At 48.2% G+C, this 20,916-nt stretch overlaps 1 long non-coding RNA gene across 1 annotated transcript in view; it reads right to left on the reverse strand.

The window, feature by feature from the left end:
* Positions 1-759: 759 nt before the first annotated feature.
* LOC140428830 (uncharacterized) overlaps positions 760-20,916 on the reverse strand; it is a 49,341-nt gene continuing 29,184 nt past the window's right edge. The window contains exons 3-4 of the long non-coding RNA XR_011948913.1: positions 6,433-6,554; positions 760-835 (exon numbers count right to left, since the gene is read on the reverse strand). This is a non-coding gene — a long non-coding RNA (uncharacterized lncRNA). The remainder of the gene's footprint in view (positions 836-6,432; positions 6,555-20,916) is intronic.

Genomic DNA, 20,916 nt, shown 5'->3' on the forward strand with positions numbered 1-20,916 from the left:
CCATTGCATACCTGTCCAGGACCCTGGCGGACGCTGAGCGGTGATATTCACACATTGAAAAACAACGGTTAGTTGTTATATTTGGTGTGAAAATGTTCCACCAGTAGGTCTACGACAGACATTTTGTAATCATAACAGACCTGAAGCCTTTGCTGGGCCTTTTCAATGAAGATAATGCAGTTCCCCCATCGCCTCAACTTGGATCCAAAGTTGAGCCTTGTTACTGGCAGCCTATGAATACTCCCTCCAGCACCACCCTGGAGCGGGTATTGCCAACACAAATGCTCTGAGTTGCCTCTCGCTGCCCACGAGCATTGGTGGCAATGGAAGAAGTAGTCATGATGTTAAATGTTTTTGAACCCGTGCCAGGTTAAAGCTTTGACCCAGAAAGACCCCACATTGTCCAAGTTGTGCCATATGATCCTCAGTGTCTGAATCAGAAGACATCCCATGGATGACATGAAGCCCTTCCTCATGAAAAGACAAGAGCTAAATGTTGAGGATGGTACTATCCTATTGGCAATTTAATGTATTTATTAAACACAGTGAATATTTGATCCAACTGAAGACAATGAAGTTGATTGGCAATAGTATTCAATTTAAGCCAGTTAGAGAACTAATTAGTATTTTAGGTTATATGGTCACACGATGACGGCCGTGCCAATGAAAAACTAAGGCAATTTATTGCTTTAATTACAACATAATCCAGGTAATTTGTCAAATTATTTTATTTTTGCATCAAACTGGCGATGAAGCAGATGAGATGGAGTAGAAATTCAAATTTCCTTGAGAGTCTGTAAAGGTCTGTGTCAGTTTAGGAAAATCTGTCCATACGCTGAAAAAGAAATGCCGGTTGGAAAATAAGTTATTTAAAAATGTGAGCAATGTTTTAAAAGTTCCATGCACAGCTGAGTGAGAAAAATGGTGGCCTAACAGAGCATCATTGCTCATTTTGAAGCAGTTGTGTTGAACAAAGATAGTGATAAAACCCATGGGCAACAATAAAACCCATAAGGATAGAGGTGCCTGAGTGTCATTTACTATTTGTCATTTGAAGTTATCATAACCAATAAGAGAATTCACAGGTCTGCCCCTTCTTGTTTCCACTTCAATACTGAAGCTGACAGGAAACTTAGCACAATAAATTAGAAGGCACATGGTTCAACTACAGTTAGAGAGGACAATCTGCAAGTCGATCTGGAGGTGGAAATTTACAACACACAGCACACTGTATACCTCCAATTGATCTCACAATGTTTACTGCAATGAGACTTTGTGGCCTTCAGGATTCACAAGCATCAGTATAATATATTGGGTTTCACTATCTAACCATAGATGTTCTAACCATTTATGTCACCATAAAACAGTAACTTACTGTAAGCAAACCATGTCAAACCTACAAGTCTTTGCTAATATTGTGTTAAAACATATATATTGTCATATTTTAACTCATAAAATATTTTAGCGTGCTCAAGGATTTAATATTGCCAGTGGACAAAATGGTATATCACAATGTAATCTTATTCATTATTCTGATTATAATCCAAAGATTTTATCCACATGAACGTTTCTATTCCTTGGATTTGGTAATGATTATCTAACATTTCTCCTTTCCCTTCTTTTCTCCGCAAAAGGGAGGAACAAAACAGCCCAACTTGATGGTACAGTGTGAGATGCGATTGTTCAAGTGTTTTGACAATAACCTTTTCTACACAGTCCCTTTGACATAATGAATCATACATTTATTTATGTAAACTTAGAAGTGGTTTGAATTGTACAATTGTTTATCTGGGCCATAAATCTTCAGGTAAGTTGTTTGTAAACATGCTGAGTCCCCCGTCTGGCATGGTTAATGTTTGAAATGTTGACTAATCAAATCTTGAGAACCTTTGCTTTATGACTGCGTCTATAATGGAAGAAGTGTTGCAAAATGTATCGTAAATCCAAGGTTACCTTATTGGCATTTTGTTCCATACTGTGTTACAAGCTGCAGTTTTTTGGATCTGACCTGAATAAGTCTAAATTATATTCAAAGTGGAGGATCACCATGGGTGCAAAGTTGAGTCATGAAATTGGCAGTATCTGGCAATCTACATGCCACTCTGTTCAAGGGCAATTAGGGATGGGCAATAAATGCTGGTCCAGCCAACGATGCCCACATCCAATGAAAGAATAAAGAAGAAAAAGAAATAAGGTGCTCAGAATAAATAAATTGATTTTTGAATATTTGTATCCATTTATAATATAAAGAAAACATTTTGTATCTGTTAAATTTTCCTGATGTTTTCGATGCAGTGTGTGTGTGTGTGGGGGGGGGGGGGGGGGGTCTCCTTGCCGGTGGACCTTGAGGTTCTCAGATTGTCTCGTGCGCAGTGGCCTGGTACACACCTTGCGTGGCCTCCTGTGCTTGCCTGAGCTCCATGCCCTGTCATCATGGCCATTCTCTTCGTCGGATGAAGCCTGGTGTTCCTCGTCCTCCTCCTCCAGCATGTCCTCTGCAGCATGATGTTGTGCAGGACACAGTAGGCCAGGACGATGTGGGAGACCCTCCTAGGCCTACATTGGAGGACCCCACCAGGACGGTCCAGGCTTCAGAGCCACATCTTTAGAACACCGTTGCACCGTTCGATGACACTCTGGGTCACTGTATGGGCGTCGTTATAGCTGTTCCCCACATCAATCTGGGGCCTCCGGACAGACGTCATTAGCAACGACCACAGTGGATACCCTTTGTCACCCGGGAGCAAGCCCCTCACCCGAGGGGGCGCCTCAAAGGTGTTGGGCACCGTCGAGTACTCCAGGACAAATGCATTGTGCATGCTGCCTGGATATCGGGCGCAGACGTTCATCATGTGTAGCCAGTGGTCATATACCAACTGCACATTCATGAAGTGGAAGCCCTTATTATTTATGAAGGGCACCCCCACATGGGCCGATGCCCATAGGGTGACATGTTTCCCATTGATCACCCCTGAACCCGGTGCATGCCAGCAATTCCAGCTCCTTGGGAAATCTTGGGGTCTCAGTCCACATTGAGTGTATATAGTCCACTGCCCGGTAATATAGAGCATCAGTGGTGGCATGGATGCACTTTTGCACGGACGTCTGCAATATACCAGACAGGTCCCCACTCGGCACCTGCATGGACCTCGTGGCAAAGAAATTCAGGGCAACCGTCACCTTGATGGCCACCAGAAGCGGGTGTTCTCCTCCAGAGCCTGCGGTTCCAGGTGTGCCATCGTGTCACATAGTCTGCCTGGTTAGCTAAGACATGCTCGGCATGACAGGTCCTCGAAAGACAGACGCCGACGGTATAAGCATGGCCTGATGCATTGCCTCCTTTGCACCTCCGCCTCGACCTGTTAGACGGCTGGCTCCCCAGTCTCACCGGCTGGCCCTGCTCCTGTTGTGCAGGGTCCGCCCCAAACTGCTCCTGTGTGTGTAGCCTCAATACATCCGCAAGGGCTGCTGCGGCCAGGCAGAAGGCAGCCATTGCTGTCTGAATACCGAAGTCCATTCTCTGCGGGGTGAGACATGTTAGCATGGTGAGTATTCCCCTGCTCATCCAGGTCCAACAGGCTACACAGTGGCCCTGGGTTCCACCGCAACCCCTGTCCCAGTCCCAGCCTCCGCATGCACCCCCCCTTCCAATCCCACCCCCCACCCATCGGCAGTTCCCCCCAACACTTTGCCTTCCATACTGCCCCCTGGCCCTATTGATGTCGCTGACCACACCACCCATCCCTGTTGGCAGGTACCGGTGGCTGGCACTACCCATGCAAGCAATACGCTCTGCAGCTGCTGTCCTGCGCCTTCCTGCGGGATCCACTGTGGGTGTCCTCCTTGTGTGGGCTATGTGATATCCCACCAGTAGGGTGGGACTGGGTCATGGGGTTGGGGGGGTCACCGTATGTCACCGACCACCTCCATGCTTGGTGGCATGCGCATGGGCACGGCCCATGGATGGGTCTAAGTGAGGGGGTGGGCACCTGTTGGGACCGTAGCAGTAATGTGCTGTGGGTCCTGTGTGCGGCACATGTGCTGTGGCAACCAGTCAGGGGGCAGGATGGAGGGGAGCAGGGGCACAGTAGGCAGACAGGGCTTGGAGACAGCTGGTAGTCCTCAGTATGGGCTAGCTGATAGTGTCACTGGGGGGGGCCTCTGCCCTGAGAGGAGCAGTGTGCCAGTGAAGGGGCCAGAGAGCACAGTGCATGCATCTGCTGTCTGCGGTGCACTCAGCTTGTCCCCTGCTTCCCCTGCAGTGGGGCAGCGTTTCCGATGAGTGAACTGAGGAGTGTCAACACCTGGTGGGCCACTGGGTGCACATGGCCATACCTGTCCCGTTGATGGGTCAGCTGGGGTCTGAAGGGTCCCATAGGATGGTCTGAGGTGGCACGCATACTACCTGTTGCGCTCCGCACATTGACGGGACACGTGGGCAGTCGGCAGAGTGTGCAGTCAGGTGGCTCTCTTGCATGCTATGCAATGGCGGTCTGTGCCTGGCCACTCCAATCCCGGGGGGAACACCCTGAACCCCCCCCCCTCCAGCCAGCGCCACAACTGTATGCGCTGTATTGTTCTATGTTCTATATTGAGGGCATTTAAAAGTTTATTGGATAAACATATGGATGATAATGGCATAGTGTAGGTTAGATGGCTTTTGTTTCGGTGCAACATCGTGGGCCGAAGGGCCTGTACTGCGCTGTATCGTTCTATGTTCTAACTGTCAGCCCCCCATTGCGATTTTGGGAACTTCCTTAACTCCTTTCTGTCCACCGGCGCATGGACCCCGTTTTTAAATACCACAGGTGAACTGCGCTCCACTTCCGCGGAGGCCCGGTGAATTCTGGGCCAAACAGGGTAATGATTTGTTAATGCATGCAAATGCAGGTTTTCATGCCGATGCCAGCGCGGGGCATGGAGCGTGTTGCATTGCGGTTGGTTCGGCGCCTGACCCCCCATTTGCCACCCGATCACGATTCAGAATTCTCGAAGCAGAGAATCGAGCCCTCAGGCTTACGCATGATTATATTTGTGACTGAAATTTTCGATTAATTATTGCATCCTAGTATCCCATCTGCATTATTCTCAACTTCAAATTGGTAGATCATATTAACATATGATAAATAATCATGTCCAAACCCTTTTGCTGGTCCTGATTGGTCACTGGATAAGGGGAATATTTGATCTTTTCAGGTGTTAGAAAAAACTGGTGCATGTTCACCTGACTATTTAGTTGAGAGTTAAGTCAATGTTTCATGCTGATAGCCTGGGCCAAGAGAGCCCAGCCTGTACTATGTATCCTGGCAATCAAGTTTTTAAAACCCAATCAACTTGATCATGTTTGTACATATTTCTTATTCAACAGTTGATGTTACAATCTCGGTAAAGGCCAGTCACTTTTAAAAATAAAAATTTGAACGCCTAGTTATTAAATGAAAGAATTACATCACATGATTTTGCATTTTAAACAAAAGTTTTACTGTACAAGAGTTAAACAAAGCCAGTACTATTAACTTAACACTATATTTTGTAAACACTCTAACCTTACACCTGATATCTCAACGTAACACTCCCCATTTCTTTTTTTTATTCACACCCCAACAGTTCTCTACTTTGCAGGGTTTTGAGGGTACCTTCACTTCGCCTGGGACCAAATGGAGATATGCCACAGCCCTGAGGAATTCACTTTGATTCTCCTCAGTGCTCCTGCTGATCTCTGAGGGGGGGTTTCTCACTGATACACATCAATGAGTTCCACTTTGGAAATCCTTGTTTAGGAGCTGTCAAACTGACGAGCAACATATGATTTGACTTTTTAATCATCCAACATTTGGTCTTTCACGGTTTAAGAGAATGCATAATTGTGCAGAAAATCAGTATCTAACTGCTGTCAAGCTAAAGCAACTTCAGTAAGGATATGGAAGATTGGGTAGCAAATCACCAGAGTATTACAGCACCGCTGTTGTTGGGATAGATTTTAACTTTCAACAGCAGAATACATTTCATTAGTGAACTTGTCAAACAGATGAATGTCTTGACTTTCATATCTATTGTAGGTCTGTGAGTTTCATTAAAAAATGATAATGTCTGGGTATCTGTAATTTATAGATTGACTTCTAATCGCTCTAATGGTACTGTCTGCAGGCAAGTCTTCTCAAAATAATGAATAATAGAATAAATAATTTCATCATGAACATTTATGATAGTTTCTTGGTTCATTAATCAGTTTTACTTTCGCTAGATAAAAATATTTGAAGTTGCCGACTTTATTCTACAAATAAGGTGAGTACTTGCTTTATCTTAAAAATAGCATTAGTATAAAAGAAATATCAACATTTCAAATACAAGGTAGAATCAGTTTAAGCTAACACCTCAAGCTGAACATTAAGAAGCATGTATCATTTGCTGATTTTATTTTCTATTTGTTACCTTTTGCTAGTTACACGTATCAGCACCTTGATAGGATGCGTGGATTCGGGCCCCATCCCATCACACTCACACCGAGGTCTCACTATCCGCTGGAAGTTCACTTCAACATGTGAAGCACAAACCTTCATCAGAAGTGAAAAAGTAAATAGCATTTAAATAAAAACAAAATACTCGGAAGAGGCAGGGGAAAAACATGCAGACACAAGAATAGAAAACACGTGTGAGTAGTGTGCTTCAATATAAAATAGAAGATAATTGCATGGTGCAGCTGTGATAGCCTGAGATGACAGGAAGAAGCATAATAAAAAAATCATCCATATAATTTTGTGACTTCTTCGTCACTTTAACAAAAGACTGTTGTTTACCTTGTTTGCAGCATGATTGGATTTGTTTATTGGATTTGTTTATTGTCTCGTGTATTGAGGTACAGTGAAAAGTGTTTTTCTGCGAGCAGCTCAAACAGATCATTTAGTACATGAAAAGAAAATACATAATAGGGCAATACAAGGTACACAATGTAAATACATAGACACACAGGGTGGCGGGGAGGTGAGAAAAATGGTTCTGTGTTTTGCTTTGTCTTGTTTAAAATGTCAGTCTTTTAATTCTGTGAGTTAAGTTGCGATGTTCGGGAAGAAAAGGGTTTGGGTGTTTTATTTTTTTCTCTCTCTTGTGTAATTTGATTTTGATTTATTGCTATATGTAATAGATTACAGAAGGAAGAACTTTTAAGATGCGATGGGGTGTTTTAGTTTCTGCAAGAAAGATGGTTGATTCTTGCATGCATAATTTTGCTTAAGCTGCTTGAAGCTTCTTCTATTGTGTTGATTCTGTTTGAAGGTGATGGGACTGATAAGCATCGGTTAAAGGGGAGGGGTTTGCCTTATTGCCTGCGCGTTGGAGGATGGTTTATTTGCTTTTTTGGGTTGTTGTTACTGTGTTGAGTGCTTGTGTTATTGCTAGGTGTGATAGAATCTGACAGTCGGCAGGTTTTGTGACGCCAGAGGGTGGAAGATGCTGAGCTAGCTGGATAGCTGGTGCACGGGAGCAAAGTGGGGGGAGAGCTGAGGAAAGATGAAGTAGGGGGGAGGGGGGTACTGCTGACGGATAAGGGGCAGTTCAGAGACTGGAGATAGAGATCAGATGGCGGTTGCTGCCGAGGGGTGGATCAAGTGAGGTGCGGTACACGGGCTAGGAGCTGGCCTAGGAAAGGTCATGGTTGACCAACAGGGGAGGGGGGCAATAGCCCCCCCCGACCAGACTGATGACATGGAATGTTCATGGACTGAACGGGCCAGTTAAGAGAGCTTGTGTGTTCGCACACCTAAGACAGTTAAAAGTGGATGTGGCTATGTTACAGGAGACACACTTGAAGCTGGGAGACCAAATTAGATTAAAAAAGGGATGGGTCGGGCAAGTGTTTCATTCAGGACTGGACTTTACAAGGAGGGTGGCTATCCTGATTAATAAAAGGATAACATTTGAGGTGGGGAGGATAGACCTGGGAGGCAGATTTATTATGGCAGACCGGAAGCTAGAGGGAATGGCAGTTGTGCTGATGAATATATATGCCCCAAACTGGGATGATGTCGCGTTTATCAGGAAGGTGCTGGGGAAGATCCCAGACCTTGACTCGCACCGGCAGATCACGGGGGGTGACTTTAATACAGTCCTGGGCCCGAGGTTGGATTGGTCAAATGCAGGTCGGGGAAGCTATCAGCAATGGTAAAGGAACTGCGGGGATTCATGGAGCGCATGGGAGGGGTGGATCCGTGGAGACTTGAGAGACCAAGGAGCAGGGAATATTCATTCTAATCCCATGTACATAAAGCGTACTCCAGGATAGATTTCTTTGTGCTAGATAAACCACTGTTAGCAGAGGGTGAGGACACTGAGTACTCAGCAATTGTGGTCTCAGATCATGCACCACACTGGATAGACCTACGGGCAGACACGGGAATGGCCCAGCGCCCAGAGTGGAGACTAGATACAGGGTTGTTAGCGGTGAGGAGATCTGTGAGCGAGTGAGAGAGGCCATTCAGGGGTACATAAAGATCAATGACACGGAGAGACTGCAGCTGGGGTGGTCTGGGAGGCACTGAAAGCAGTCATTAGAAGGGAATGTATGTCAATTCGAGCCCACAGGGATAAAACTGAGCGGTCGGAGCTGGACAGGTTGGTAGGAGAAATCTTACAGGTGGACAGGAGATATTCGGAGTCTCCAAATGAGGAGCTCCTGAAGGAGCGTCAGAGACTATGGAGTTTGGGCTCCTTTCCACAGGAAAGGCGGAGGGTCAGCTGTGGAGGGTAAAAGGGGCAATATATGAACACGGGGAGAAAGCTAGCAGGATGCTGGCGCATCAGCTGAGGAAACAGGAGGCGGCGAGAGCAATAGGGAAAACAAAGGATTTGAGGGGGAAGACAGTGACGGACCCGGGGGCGGTGAATGAAGTGTTCCGGGAATTTTACAGCCAGCTATACGAGTTGGAACCCCTGGTTGGGGTGGAGGGCACGAATCGATTCCTGGGGAGGCTAGAGTTCCCGAAGGTAAATGAGGAGCTAGTGGAGGCCCTAGGGGACCCGATTGGTCTTGGGGAGGTGATAGATGGACTGGGGGCGATGCAATCGGGTAAAGCCCCGGGACCTGATGGATTCCCAGTAGAATTGTATAAGAAGTTCTCTGGGTTACTGGGGCCTTTCCTGGTTAAGACTTTAAACGAGGAGCTGGGAGTACTCCCCCCCAACGTTATCACAGGCATCAATGTCTCTCATCCTGAAGCGAGACAAGGATTCGGAGAGCTTTGGCTCGTACAGGCCAATCTCCCCCTTGAATGTAGATGCCAAATTATTGGCAAAGATCCTGGCCACTCGAATAGAGGATTGTGTCCCAGAGATAATTGGGGAGGATCAGACGGGATTTGTAAAGGGCAGGCACCTGACATCCAACATTAGACGGCTTCTTAATGTAATTATGATGCCAGCAGAGGGGCGCGAGGCTGAGGTGGTAGTTGCCATGGACGCGGAGAAGGCTTTCGACCGAGTGGAGTGGAAGTATCTATGGGATATTTTAGGCAGGTTTGGGTTTGGGCAGGGGTTTGTGGAGTGGATCCGGCTATTGTACCAGGCCCTGGTGGCAAATGTAAGAACTAATCGAGTTTGGTCAGAATACTTTAGTCTTTGTCGGGGGACAAGTCAGGGATGCCCACTCTCCCCATTAATGTTTTCCATGGCCATAGAACTCTTAGCAATGGCTCTGAGAGCAGCGAATACCTGGAGGGGTATTGAGGGGGGAGGGGGGGGGGGGGTGGTGGAACACAGGGTCTCTCTCTGAGCGGACGATTTGCTGCTTTATACATGGATCCGGTGGGGGCGGGTGGGGGGGGGGGGGGTTGGGGGTGGATGACCAAAATCATGGATGTATTAGGAGAATTTGGGCGATTTTCAGGCTATAAGTTAAATATGGGAAAGAGCGAGATGTTCGTGATTCAGGCACAGGGGCAGGAATGGAGACTGAAGGAGCTACCTTTTAAAGTGATTGGGAAGAGTTTTAGGTATCTGGGGATTCAAGTGGCCAAGGATTGGGGCAGCTCCTACTGACGCTGGCAGGGAGGGTTCAGACGGTGAAGATGACCGTCCTTCCGAGACTGCTTTTCTTTCTTCAGTGTCTCCCGATTTTTGTCCCAAAGGATTTTTTCAGAAGTAAGAATGTGGCGATATCGAGGTTTATATGGGTGGGTAAAACCCCAAGAGTAAAGAGAACACTCCTGGAACGGGCCCGAGGGGAAGGGGGATTGGCTCTCCCGAGCTTTATTAGCTATTACTGGGCTGCCAACATACTGATGGTCAGGAAGTGGGTAGTGGGGGAGGGGTCGGTCTGCGAGCAGATGGAGGCAGCATCCTGCAAAGGTACGAGTCTGGAGGCTTTACTTACGGCGCTCCTGCCATTCTCGCCGGCTCGGTACTCCACGGGTCCTGTGGTGGTGGCGGCCCTGGGGGTGTGGGGGCAATAGAGGCGGCATGTGAGACTGGAGGGGGTGTCAGTGTGGTCACCGATCTGTAACAATCACCGGTTTGTCCCGGGGGGGCTGGATGGGGGCTGTAAGGTATGGCAGCGGGCAGGGATTGAGAGGTTTGGGGATCTATTCAACCAGGAGGGCTTGGAGACATTAAAGGAGGAATTTGACTTGCCGGGTAGGAATGGGTTTCGGTATCTTCAAGTGCGGGACTTTGTACGGAGACAGGTCCCAAGCTTTCTTCGCCTCCCCCTGAGGGGACTACAGGATAAAGTGCTGTCAAAAACAGGGGTTGAAGGTGGGAAGGTTTCGGACATATACAGGGAATTGTTAGGGTGGGAAGGGGCCCCTATCAGAGAGGTGAAGAGGAAGTGGGAAGAGGAGTTGGGAGGGGAGCTGGAAGCTGAACTGTGGGAAAAAGCCTTGAAAAGGGTAAATGCATCCTCGTCCTGTGCTAGACTCAGCTTGATTCAGTTCAAGGTAATCCACAGGGCCCACATAACGCTAGCCCGGATGAGTAGGTTCTTCGAGGAGGTGGAGGACAGATGTGGGCGGTGTGGGGGTAGCCCGGCCAACCATGTTCATATGTTTTGGGCATGTCCGAAACTGAGGGAATTCTGGCAGGGATTTGCAGATGTTATGTCGAAAGTCCTGGAAGGTAGGATAACTCCGAGTCCAGAATTAGCAATGTTTGGGGTGTCGGAAGATCCGGGGACAAAGGGGGGGAGGGAGGCCGATATTCTGAGATGGAGGGACTCGGAGCCCCTGAAATCAGGAGTGTGGGTCAGCGATATGGTAGCGTATCTCAGTCTGGAGAAAATCAAGTTCGCTTTAAGAGGATCAATACAGGGATTCGCCCGGAGTTGGAAGCCGTTCATCGATTTCTTTAACAAAAACTGAACGTCAGCAGTAAGGGGGGAAAGGGAAAAAGTGGGGGGAGGAGGAAAATAGGAGGCATGGTAATGTTAAATAAGGACAGGGAATTTAGTATACGGGTAATTGGGGATAGGGCGGGGTATGTGGTTTATTGTTTGTTGATATTTTAGGGGGTATTTTGTGCGTCAACCCGTGCGGTTGTTTTAGAAATGTCAATATGTTAAATTGTGAAAATTACAAATGCTTCAATAAAATATTTTCCCCCAAAAAGTAAATACATAGACACTGGCATCGGGTGAAGCATACAGGAGTGTAGTAATAATCAGGTCAGTCCATAAGAGGGTCGTTTAGTAGTCTGGTAACAGCGGGAAGAAGCTGTTTTTGAATCTGTTCGTACGTGTTCTCAGACTTTTGTATCTCCTGCCCGATGGAAGAAGTTGGAAGAGCGAGTAAGCCATTTGGGAGGGTCTTTGATTATGCTGCCCGTTTTCCCCAGGCAGCGGGAGGTGTAGATAGAGTCAATGGATGGGAGGCGGGTTTGTGTAATGGACTGGGCTGTGTTCACGAATCTCTGAAGTTTCTTGCGATCTTGGGCCGAGCAGTTGCCATACCAGGCTGTGATGCAGCCAGATAAGAAGCTTTCTATGGTGCATCTGTAAAAGTTGGTAAGAGTCACTGGACATGCCGAATTTCCTTAGTTTCCTGAGAAAGTAAAGGCGCTGTTGTACTTTTTTGGTGGTAGTGTCGGCATGGGTGGACCAGGACAGATTTTTGGTGATCTGCACACCTAGGAGTTTGAAGCTGTCAACCATCTCCACCCCAGCCCCGTTGATGCAGACAGGGGTGTGTACTATATTTTGCTCCCTGAAGCAAATAACCGGCTCTTTTGTTTTGCTGGCATTGAGGGAGAGATTGATGTCGCTGCACCACTCCATTAGGTTCTCTATCTCCCTCCTGTATTCTGACTCGTCGTTATTCGAGATCCGGCCCACTATGGTTGTGTCGTCAGCAAACTTGTGAATGGAGTTGGAGCCAAATTTTGGCACGCAGTCGTTTGTGTATAGGGAGTATAGTAGAGGGCTGTAGAGGGCTATGTATGCAGCCTTGTGTGGCCCCGGTGTTGAGAACTATCGTGGAGGAGATATTGTTGTTCATCCTTACTGATTGTGGTCTGTGGGTCAGAAAGTCGAGGTTCCAGTTGCAGAATGAGGAGCCAAGTCCTAGGTTTTGGAGCTTTGATTTGAGCTTGACCGGGATTATGATGTTGAAGGCCGAGACGTAGTCAATAAAAAGGAGTCTGATGTAGATGTCCTTGTTGCGGAGATGCTCCAGGGATGAGTATAGGGCCAGGGAGATGGCGTCTGCTGTGGCCCGGTTGCGGCAGTATGGAATTGCAGTGGATTTAGGCATCCTGGGAGTATGGCGTTGATGTGCTTCATGACCAACCTCGCGAAGCACTTCATTACAACTGAAGTCAGGGCCACAGGACGGTAGTCATTGAGGCACGTGCCTGGTTCTTCTTTGACACCGGTATGTAGACACCTGGGGCGGGATTCCCCACTCCCACGCCGAAGTGCCCACGCCGTCGTGAACGCCGTCGAGGTTCACGACGGCGCGAAACGGCCCCGGACCCGACCGATTCAGGCCCCGACAATGGGCTAGGATCGGGACCGCGTCATCTACATGCGCCAGGCCATGTCGCCGCATAAAGGCAGCACCGCATAGATGACGCGGCCGGCGCCGCATAACTGATGTCACCCGCGCATGCGTGGTTGCCGTCCACTCTAAGTCCGCCCCGCAAGAAGATGGCGGACGGATTTTGCGGGGCCGCGGAAGGAAGGAGGTCCTCCTTCAGAGAGGACGGCCCGACGATCGGTGGGCACCGATCGCGGGCCACCCCACATTTGAGGTACCCCCCATTGCAGGATCCCCACTGGCCCCCCACCCCCCCACCCCCCCGCAGGCCGCCCCCCCCAGCGTTCGCGCGCTGTTCCCGACGGCAGCGACCAGGGGCGTCATTCTCCGACCCCCGCCGGGTCGGAGAATGGCCGTTGGCCGCCGTGAATCCCGCCCCCGCCCCCGCCGAAGTCTCCGCTCCCGGAGATTGGGCGGGGGGGGGGGAAAATCGGGCCGCGCCGGTTGGCGGGACCCCCCGCTGGATTCTCCGGCCCTGATGGGCCAAAGTCCCGCCCAGGAATTGCCTGTCCTGCCGACGTAAATCAAACCTGGTATTTACCGGCGGGACCAGGCGGCGTGGGCGGGCTCCGGGGTCCACGGGGGGGGGGGCGCGGGGCGATCTGACCCCGGGGGGTGCCCCCACGGTGGCCTGGCCCGCAATCGGGGCCCACCGATCCGTGGGCGGGCCTGTGCCGTGGGGGCACTCTTTCCCTTCCGCCTCCGCTACGGCCTCCACCATGGCGGAGGCGGAAGAGACTCTCCCCACTGCGCATGCGCGGGAAACTGACAGCGGCCGCTGACGCTCCCGCGCATGCGGTGGGAAACTGACAGCGGCCACTGACGCTCCCACGCATGCGCCGCATTTCTGCGCCAGCTGGCGGGGAAACAAACGCCATTTCCGCCAGCTGGCGGGGCGGAAATCCCTCCAGCGTCGGCCTAGCCCCTCAATGTTGGGGCTAGGCCGCCAAAGATGCGGAGCCTTCTGCACCTTTGGGCCGGCGCGATGCCCGTCTGATTGGCGCCGGCTTTGGCGCCAGCTGGCGGACATCCCGCCGTTGGGGGAGAATTTTGCCCCAGGTGTGGACGGCGCCGGGGGGAACCCGGCGTTTTGGCCTGGCCGCTTGGCCCATCCGGGCCTGAGAATAGCGGGGCTGCCGGAGAATCGCCATTTTGGGTGTCTCCGGCCTACGGCCCGCGGAACTCGACCGGGCCGTTCCCGCCGCTTGGGAGAATCATGGGAGGGCGTCGGACCAGCATCCCGTGAAATTTTGGCGGCCCAGGCGATTCTCCCAACGGGCGCGGGAGTGGAGAATCTCGCCCATGATTCTTGAAGCAGGTGGGGACCTCAGAGCGGAGTAGGGACAGATTGAAGATGTCCACGAACACATCTGCCAGCTGGTCTGCGCAGGCTCTGAGTGCATGACCAGGGACCCCATCCGGACCCGTCGCCTTCCGAGGGTTCATTTTCAGGAAGGCCGATCTGATGTCGGAAGCTGAGACGGTGGGTAGAGGTCTGTCCGGGGCAGCAGGGGCAGTCAACAGCGGATGGTTTCCTGCTCAAACCGAGCATAGAATGCATTGAGTTCATCGGGGAGGGGTGCGCTGCTGCCGGAGATACTACAAAGATGTAAAAATGAAAATTCAGCCGTTTATCATAATCCCAAAACATTCCATTTTAAAATTAAAGTCTTTAAAATTTTAAATATCGACATTAGATTTAATTGCATTGGCCAATCATTTTGTGGGAATCATGCGTCAGCAATCTAATCTTCAGTGCATCAGTTGAGATTTGTTGGATTTTTATGATCCACACCCATCTCATTAGTTATTTCAGATTTGATGTTTTATATTGATTGGAATCATTCATCTTTTTTGTTCACTAATTCATTGTGCTCGACAAAATCCCTTGAATATGATAGAAGTCTGAAAACAATTTAGCCATGAATGTCTAAGAATCCAACGCCTGGATGCTCACTATTTTCCATCCTTGCCTGGCTTCAGTGCAATAGTAGCAGAGTAAATAATTAAAATTTTAAGACTTTAATTTTAAAATGGAATGTTTTGGGATTGTGATAAATGCCTGAATATTCATTTTCACATCTTTGGCAGTCACTCACCAACGAGTATGATTGTTCACCTAAGAATTCTGTATCACTTGTCATGGGTTCTGTAGGTCCCTGCATATCTGATGAGCTCTGTTCCAGAGCCACATCTTCAACTGTCCAATTGGCAGATGGTTCCAGAAGACGGGATGGTTCTTGGACTCTAGATCGCTGATATTATTTTCTCAGGTCCCTTTTCCAGACCTCCTCTTGTCACCGGGTGTCCTTGAAGAATTGTGACCCTTCAATCAGGAGGTCCTCCTCCAGGTACGTCTGTTCTGAGCAAAGGTCTCCCAGGCATTGACATCCATGTTACATGGACGGCACGGTAGCACAGTGGTTAGCACTGTTGCTTTACAGCGCCAGGGTCCCAGGTTCGATTCCCGACTTGGGTAACTGTCTGTGCGGAGTCTGCACCTTCTCCCCATGTCTGCATGGATATCCCCCGGGTGCTCCGGTTTCCTTCCACAGTCCAAAGATGTGCAGGTTAGGTGGATTGGCCACGCTAAATTGCCCTTAGTGTCCAAAAAAGGTTGGGTGGGGTTACTGGTTTAAGTATAGGGGGGAGTTATGGACCCAAGTAGGGTGCTCTTTCTAAGGGCCGGTGCAGATTCGATTGGCCGAATGGCTTCCTTCTGCACTGCAAATTCGATGATGCTATGACTTCTTGAGGTAAGCCTTCAGGGTGTCTCTGAAGCGCTTCCTTTGTCCTCCTCGGGTTCGGCTGCCTTCTTTGAGCAGGATGAAGAAGGTTTGCTTTGCCAATCTGGACTCTGGCATCCTAAGCACGTGGCCGACCCAACAGAGAGTTAGTTTCAGATGATCATGGCCACAATGCTGGTTCTCTTGGCTCTTGGCTCCATCAAGAACACTGATGTTAGTACACTTGTCCTCCCTGCTGACGTGAAGAATCCATCTCAAACAACATTGATGGTACCTCTCCAGGGCCTTGAGGTGGTGTCTGTATGTAGTCCATGCCTCTGAGCCGCATAAAAGAGTTGGAAGGATGACTGCCTTGTACACAATGTTCTTAGTGTCAGCACAGATGGCGCAGTCGTCAAAGACTCTCACCCTCAGGCGTTCAAAGGCAGTGCTCACGATTGGATACAATGTTGGATCTCCGCTTTGACGTCTGTCTTAAATGCAATGTGGCTCCACAGGTAGAGGAAATGGTCCATGCTCGGGATGATTTCTCCATTTATCTTGATGGAGGGACAGACCGGATATTATTCTGGGGAAGGTGAGTAAAGGGCTTGAGTCTTCTTTTTTAAAAAACTTTTCCAATTAAGGGGCAATTTAGCATGGCCAATCCATCTACCCTGCACATTTTTGGGTTGTGGGGGTGAGACTCACACAGACACTGGGAGGATGTGTAAACTCCACAGGGACAGTGACCCGGCACCAGGATCGATCCCGGGTCCTCAGCGCCATGAAGCAGCAGTGCTAACCACAGTGCCACCGTACTGCCCCAAGGATTGAGTCTTCTTGAAGTTAGTCTAAGACCAATTCTTCGGTATGCTTCTGCGAAGGCCCAATGGGTTGGAGATTCTCTTCCGAGAGCGGGGTGGTGTTGTCATCCACATATTTATGTTCCATGAGCGATGTCAGTTCTGTTTCATTCTTGTATTTCAACCGGTTAACAGAGATAAATGTTCCATCCATCCTGTCCACTCCACTGGAGAGCTTGTTCTTGACAGGGTAAAGGATGGTGGGTATGAAAATAGAGAAAAGAGAGGCGGTGATGACGCATTCCTGCTTGACTCTAGTCTTGACCTCAAAGATTTGTGTCATCTTTCCATCGGTGAGAACTGCTGCCAACATATTGTCATGGAGGAGTCGGAGGATGTCAATTAATTTTTCTGGACTGCCGGCCTTTGACAGTGTCTTCCATAGCACTTCCCGATTGAGCAAAATTTGTGGATGGTACTAAAATAGGTGGCAAAGCAGGCAGTGAAGAGAAGATAAAGAGTTTACAGACAGATATAGATAAGCTAGGAGAATCGACCAAAACTTTGGCAGGTGGAATTTAATGTGGATAAGTGTGAGGTTATCTATTTTGGCCAAAAAAATAGAAAGGCAAATTATTATCTCAATGGAAAGCAGATTCAAAATGCATCTGGGCAGAGGGATCTGGGTGTATTTGTTCATGAATCGCAGAAAGTCGGTATGCAGGTACAGCATGTGATAAAAAAGGCAAATGGAGCATAAACATTGAGAAGTGTTGTTGCAATAGTATAGTGTGTTGGTGAGACCACATTTGGAGTATTGTGACCAGTTTTGATCTTCTTATTTGAGGAAGGATGTGGTGGCATTGGAGGCAGTTCAGAAAAGGTTCACCAGATTGATTCCTGGGATAAAAGGGTTGATGTATGAGGAGAGATTAAACAGTTTGATCTTATATTCACTGGAGTTCAGGAGAATGAGAGGGGATCTGATGGAGGTATATAAAAAGATTGATAAAGTAAACGTAGACCAAATGTCCCCCCTTATGGGTCAATCTAGAACAAGAGGCCACAGATATAGGTTGAGAGGCGGTAGATTTAAAACTGAGATGAGGAGGAACTACTTGTTAGTCAAGGACAGTATTATGATGGCAGAAAGGACGTTCGATGAGGACTCGTCTACTGAGGTAGTATGGGCTGAGGTTAGAAACAGGAAAGGAGAGGTCACCCTGTTAGGGGTTTTCTATAGGCCTCCGAAAAGTTCCAGAGATGTAGAGGAAAGGATTGCAAAGATGATTCTGGATAGGAGCAAAAGCAACAGGGTAGTTGTTATGGGGGACTTTAACTTTCCAAATATTGACTGGAAATGCTATAGTTCGAGTACTTTAGATGGGTTTGTTTTTATCCAATGTGTGCAGGAGGGTTTCCTGACACAGTATGTAGATAGGCCAACGAGAGGTGAGGCCATACTGGATTTGGTACTGGGTAATGAACCAGGACAGGTGTTAGATTTGGAGGTAGGTGAGCACTTTGGTGATAGTGACCACAATTCCATTGCGTTTACTTGAGTGATGGAAAGGGATAGGTATATACCGCAGGGCAAGAGTTATATCTGGGGGAAAGGCAATTATGATGCGGTGAGGCAAGACTAGGATGCATCAGATGGAGAGGAAAACTGCTGGGGTTGGGCAAAATGGAAATGTGGAGCTTGTTCAAGAAACAGCTACTGCGTGTCCTTGATAAGTATGTACCTGTCTGGCAGGGAGGAAGTGGTCGAGCAAGGGAACCGTGGTTTACTAAAGCAGTCGAAACACTTGTCAAAAAGAAAAAGGAGGCTTATGTAAAGATGAGACATGAAGGTTCAGTAAGGGCGGTCGAGAGTTACAAGTTAGCTAGGAAGGACCTAAAGAGAGAGCTAAGAAGAGCCAGGAGGGGACAGGAGAGGTTTTTGGCAGGTAGGATCAAGGATAACCCGAAAGCTTTCTGTAGATATGTCAGGAATAAACGAATGACTAAGGTAAGAGTAGGGCCAGTCAAGGACAGTAGCGGGAAGTTGTGCTTGGAGTCCGAGGAGATAGGAGAGGTGCTAAATGAATATTTTTCGTCAGTTTTTACACAGGAAAAAGACAATGATGTCGAGGAGAATACTGAGATTCAGGCTACTAGACTAGAAAGGCTTGAGATTCATAAGGAGGAGGTGTTAGCAATTCTGGAAAGTGTGAAAATAGATCAGTCTCCTGGGCAGGATGGGATTTATGCTAGGATTCTCTGGGAAGCTAGGGAGGAAATTGCTGAGCCTTTGATCTTTAAGTCATCTTTGTCTACAGGAATAGTGCCAGAAGAATGGAGGATAGCAAATGTTGTCCCCTTGTTCAAGAAGGGGAGTAGAGACAACCCCGGTAACTATAGACCAGTGAGCCTTACTTCTGTTGTGGGCAAAATCTTGGAAAGGTTTATAAGAGATAGGATGTATAATCATCTGGAAAGGAATAATTTGATTAGAGATAGTCAACACGGTTTTGTGAAGGGTAGGTCGTGCCTCACAAACCTTATTGAGTTCTTTGAGAAGGTGACCAAACAGGTGAATGAGGGTAAAGCAGTTGATGTGGTGTATATGGATTTCAGTAAATTGTTTGATAAGGTTCCCCACGGTAGGCGACTGCAGAAAATACGGAGGCATGGGATTCAGGGTCATTTAGCAGTTTGGATCAGAAATTGGCTAGCTGGAAGAAGACAAAGGGTGGTGGTTGATGGGAAATGTTCAGACTGGAGTCCAGTTACTAGTGGTGTACCACAAGGATCTGTTTTGGAGCCACTGCTGTTTGTCATTTTTATAAATGACCTGGAGGAGGGCATAGAAATTTGCAGATGACACTAAAGTCGGTGGAGCTGTGGACAGTGCAGAAGGATGTTACAAGTTACAGAGGGACATAAATAAGCTGCAGAGCTGGGCTGAGAGGTGGCAAATGGAGTTTAATGCAGAAAAGTGTGAGGTGATTCATTTTGGAAGGAATAACAGGAAAACAGAGTACTGGGCTAATGGTAAGATTCATGGCAGTGTGGATGAGCAGAGAGATCTCGGTGTCCATGTACATAGATCCCTGAAAGTTGCCACCCAGGTTGAGAGGGTGGTTAAGAAGGCGTACGGTGTGTTAGCTTTTATTGGTAGAGGGATTGAGTTTCGGAGCCATGAGGTCATGTTGCAGCTGTACAAAACTCTGGTGCGGCCGTATTTGGAGTATTGCGTGCAATTCTGGTCGCCGCATTATAGGAAGGATGTGGAAGCATTGGAAAGGGTGCAGAGGAGATTTACCAGAATGTTGCCTGGTATGGAGGGAAGATCTTATGAGGAACTTGAGGCTGTTTTCGTTAGCGAGAAGAAGGTTAAGAGGTGACTTAATTGAGGCATACAAGATGATCAGAGGATTGGATAGGGTGGACAGTGAGAGCCTTTTTCCTCGGATGGTGATGTCTAACACAAGGGGACATACCTTTAAATTGAGGGGAGATAGATATAAGACAGATGTCAGAGGTAGGTTCTTTACTCAGAGTAGTAAGGGCGTGGAATGCCCTGCCTGCAACAGTAGTGGACTCACCAACACTAAGGACATTCAAATGGTCATTGGATAGACATATGGACGATAAGGGAATAGTGTAGATGGGCTTTAGAGTGGTTTCACAGGTCGGCGCAACATCGAGGGCCGAAGGGCCTGTACTGCACTGTCATGTTCTATGTTCTATGAGGGTGATAAATTTCTGAAACTCACTGCCCCACAGTGCGGTGGAGTCTGAATCATGAAATGGTTTCAAGAAGGAGATAGATATATTTCCGATTTTAAAAATGGGTTAAAGGGTTATGGGGGACTGGTCGGGAGATGGATTTGAGACCAGGGAGAGATCAGCCATGATCTGATTGAATGGCGGAGCAGGCTCGAAGGGCTAAATTGCCTGTTTCTGCCCCTAATTCCCATGTTTCTATGTTGAGTTGAAAACCTTGGTCGATGAAGACAGCGTGGAGGGGTTGATGTTGCTCCTGGCATTTCTCTTGAAGTTGTCGAGCAGTGTAAATTACGGCCATTGTTCCACTGTTTGGTCGGAAGCTACACTGGCTTTCTAGAAGGATTTCTTCAGAGACAGAGAGAAGGCGGCTAGCGAAGATTCGAGCAATGATCTTCTTGACGATGGAGCGTAGGGAAATTCCTCGGTAGTTCCCACAGTCTGCTTTGTCTCCTTTCTTGAAGATGGTAATGATGATGGCATCCCTGAGGTGAGCATGGATTTCTTCTCTGTCCCAGAATTTCAGGAAAAACTAAAGGAGATGATGGGTGATCTCTTCTCCTCCAAGTTTGAAAATTTTTGCTGGAATGCCGTACA

Source organism: Scyliorhinus torazame, chromosome 8, assembly GCF_047496885.1.
Source record: "Scyliorhinus torazame isolate Kashiwa2021f chromosome 8, sScyTor2.1, whole genome shotgun sequence".
Classification (NCBI taxonomy): domain Eukaryota; kingdom Metazoa; phylum Chordata; class Chondrichthyes; order Carcharhiniformes; family Scyliorhinidae; genus Scyliorhinus; species Scyliorhinus torazame.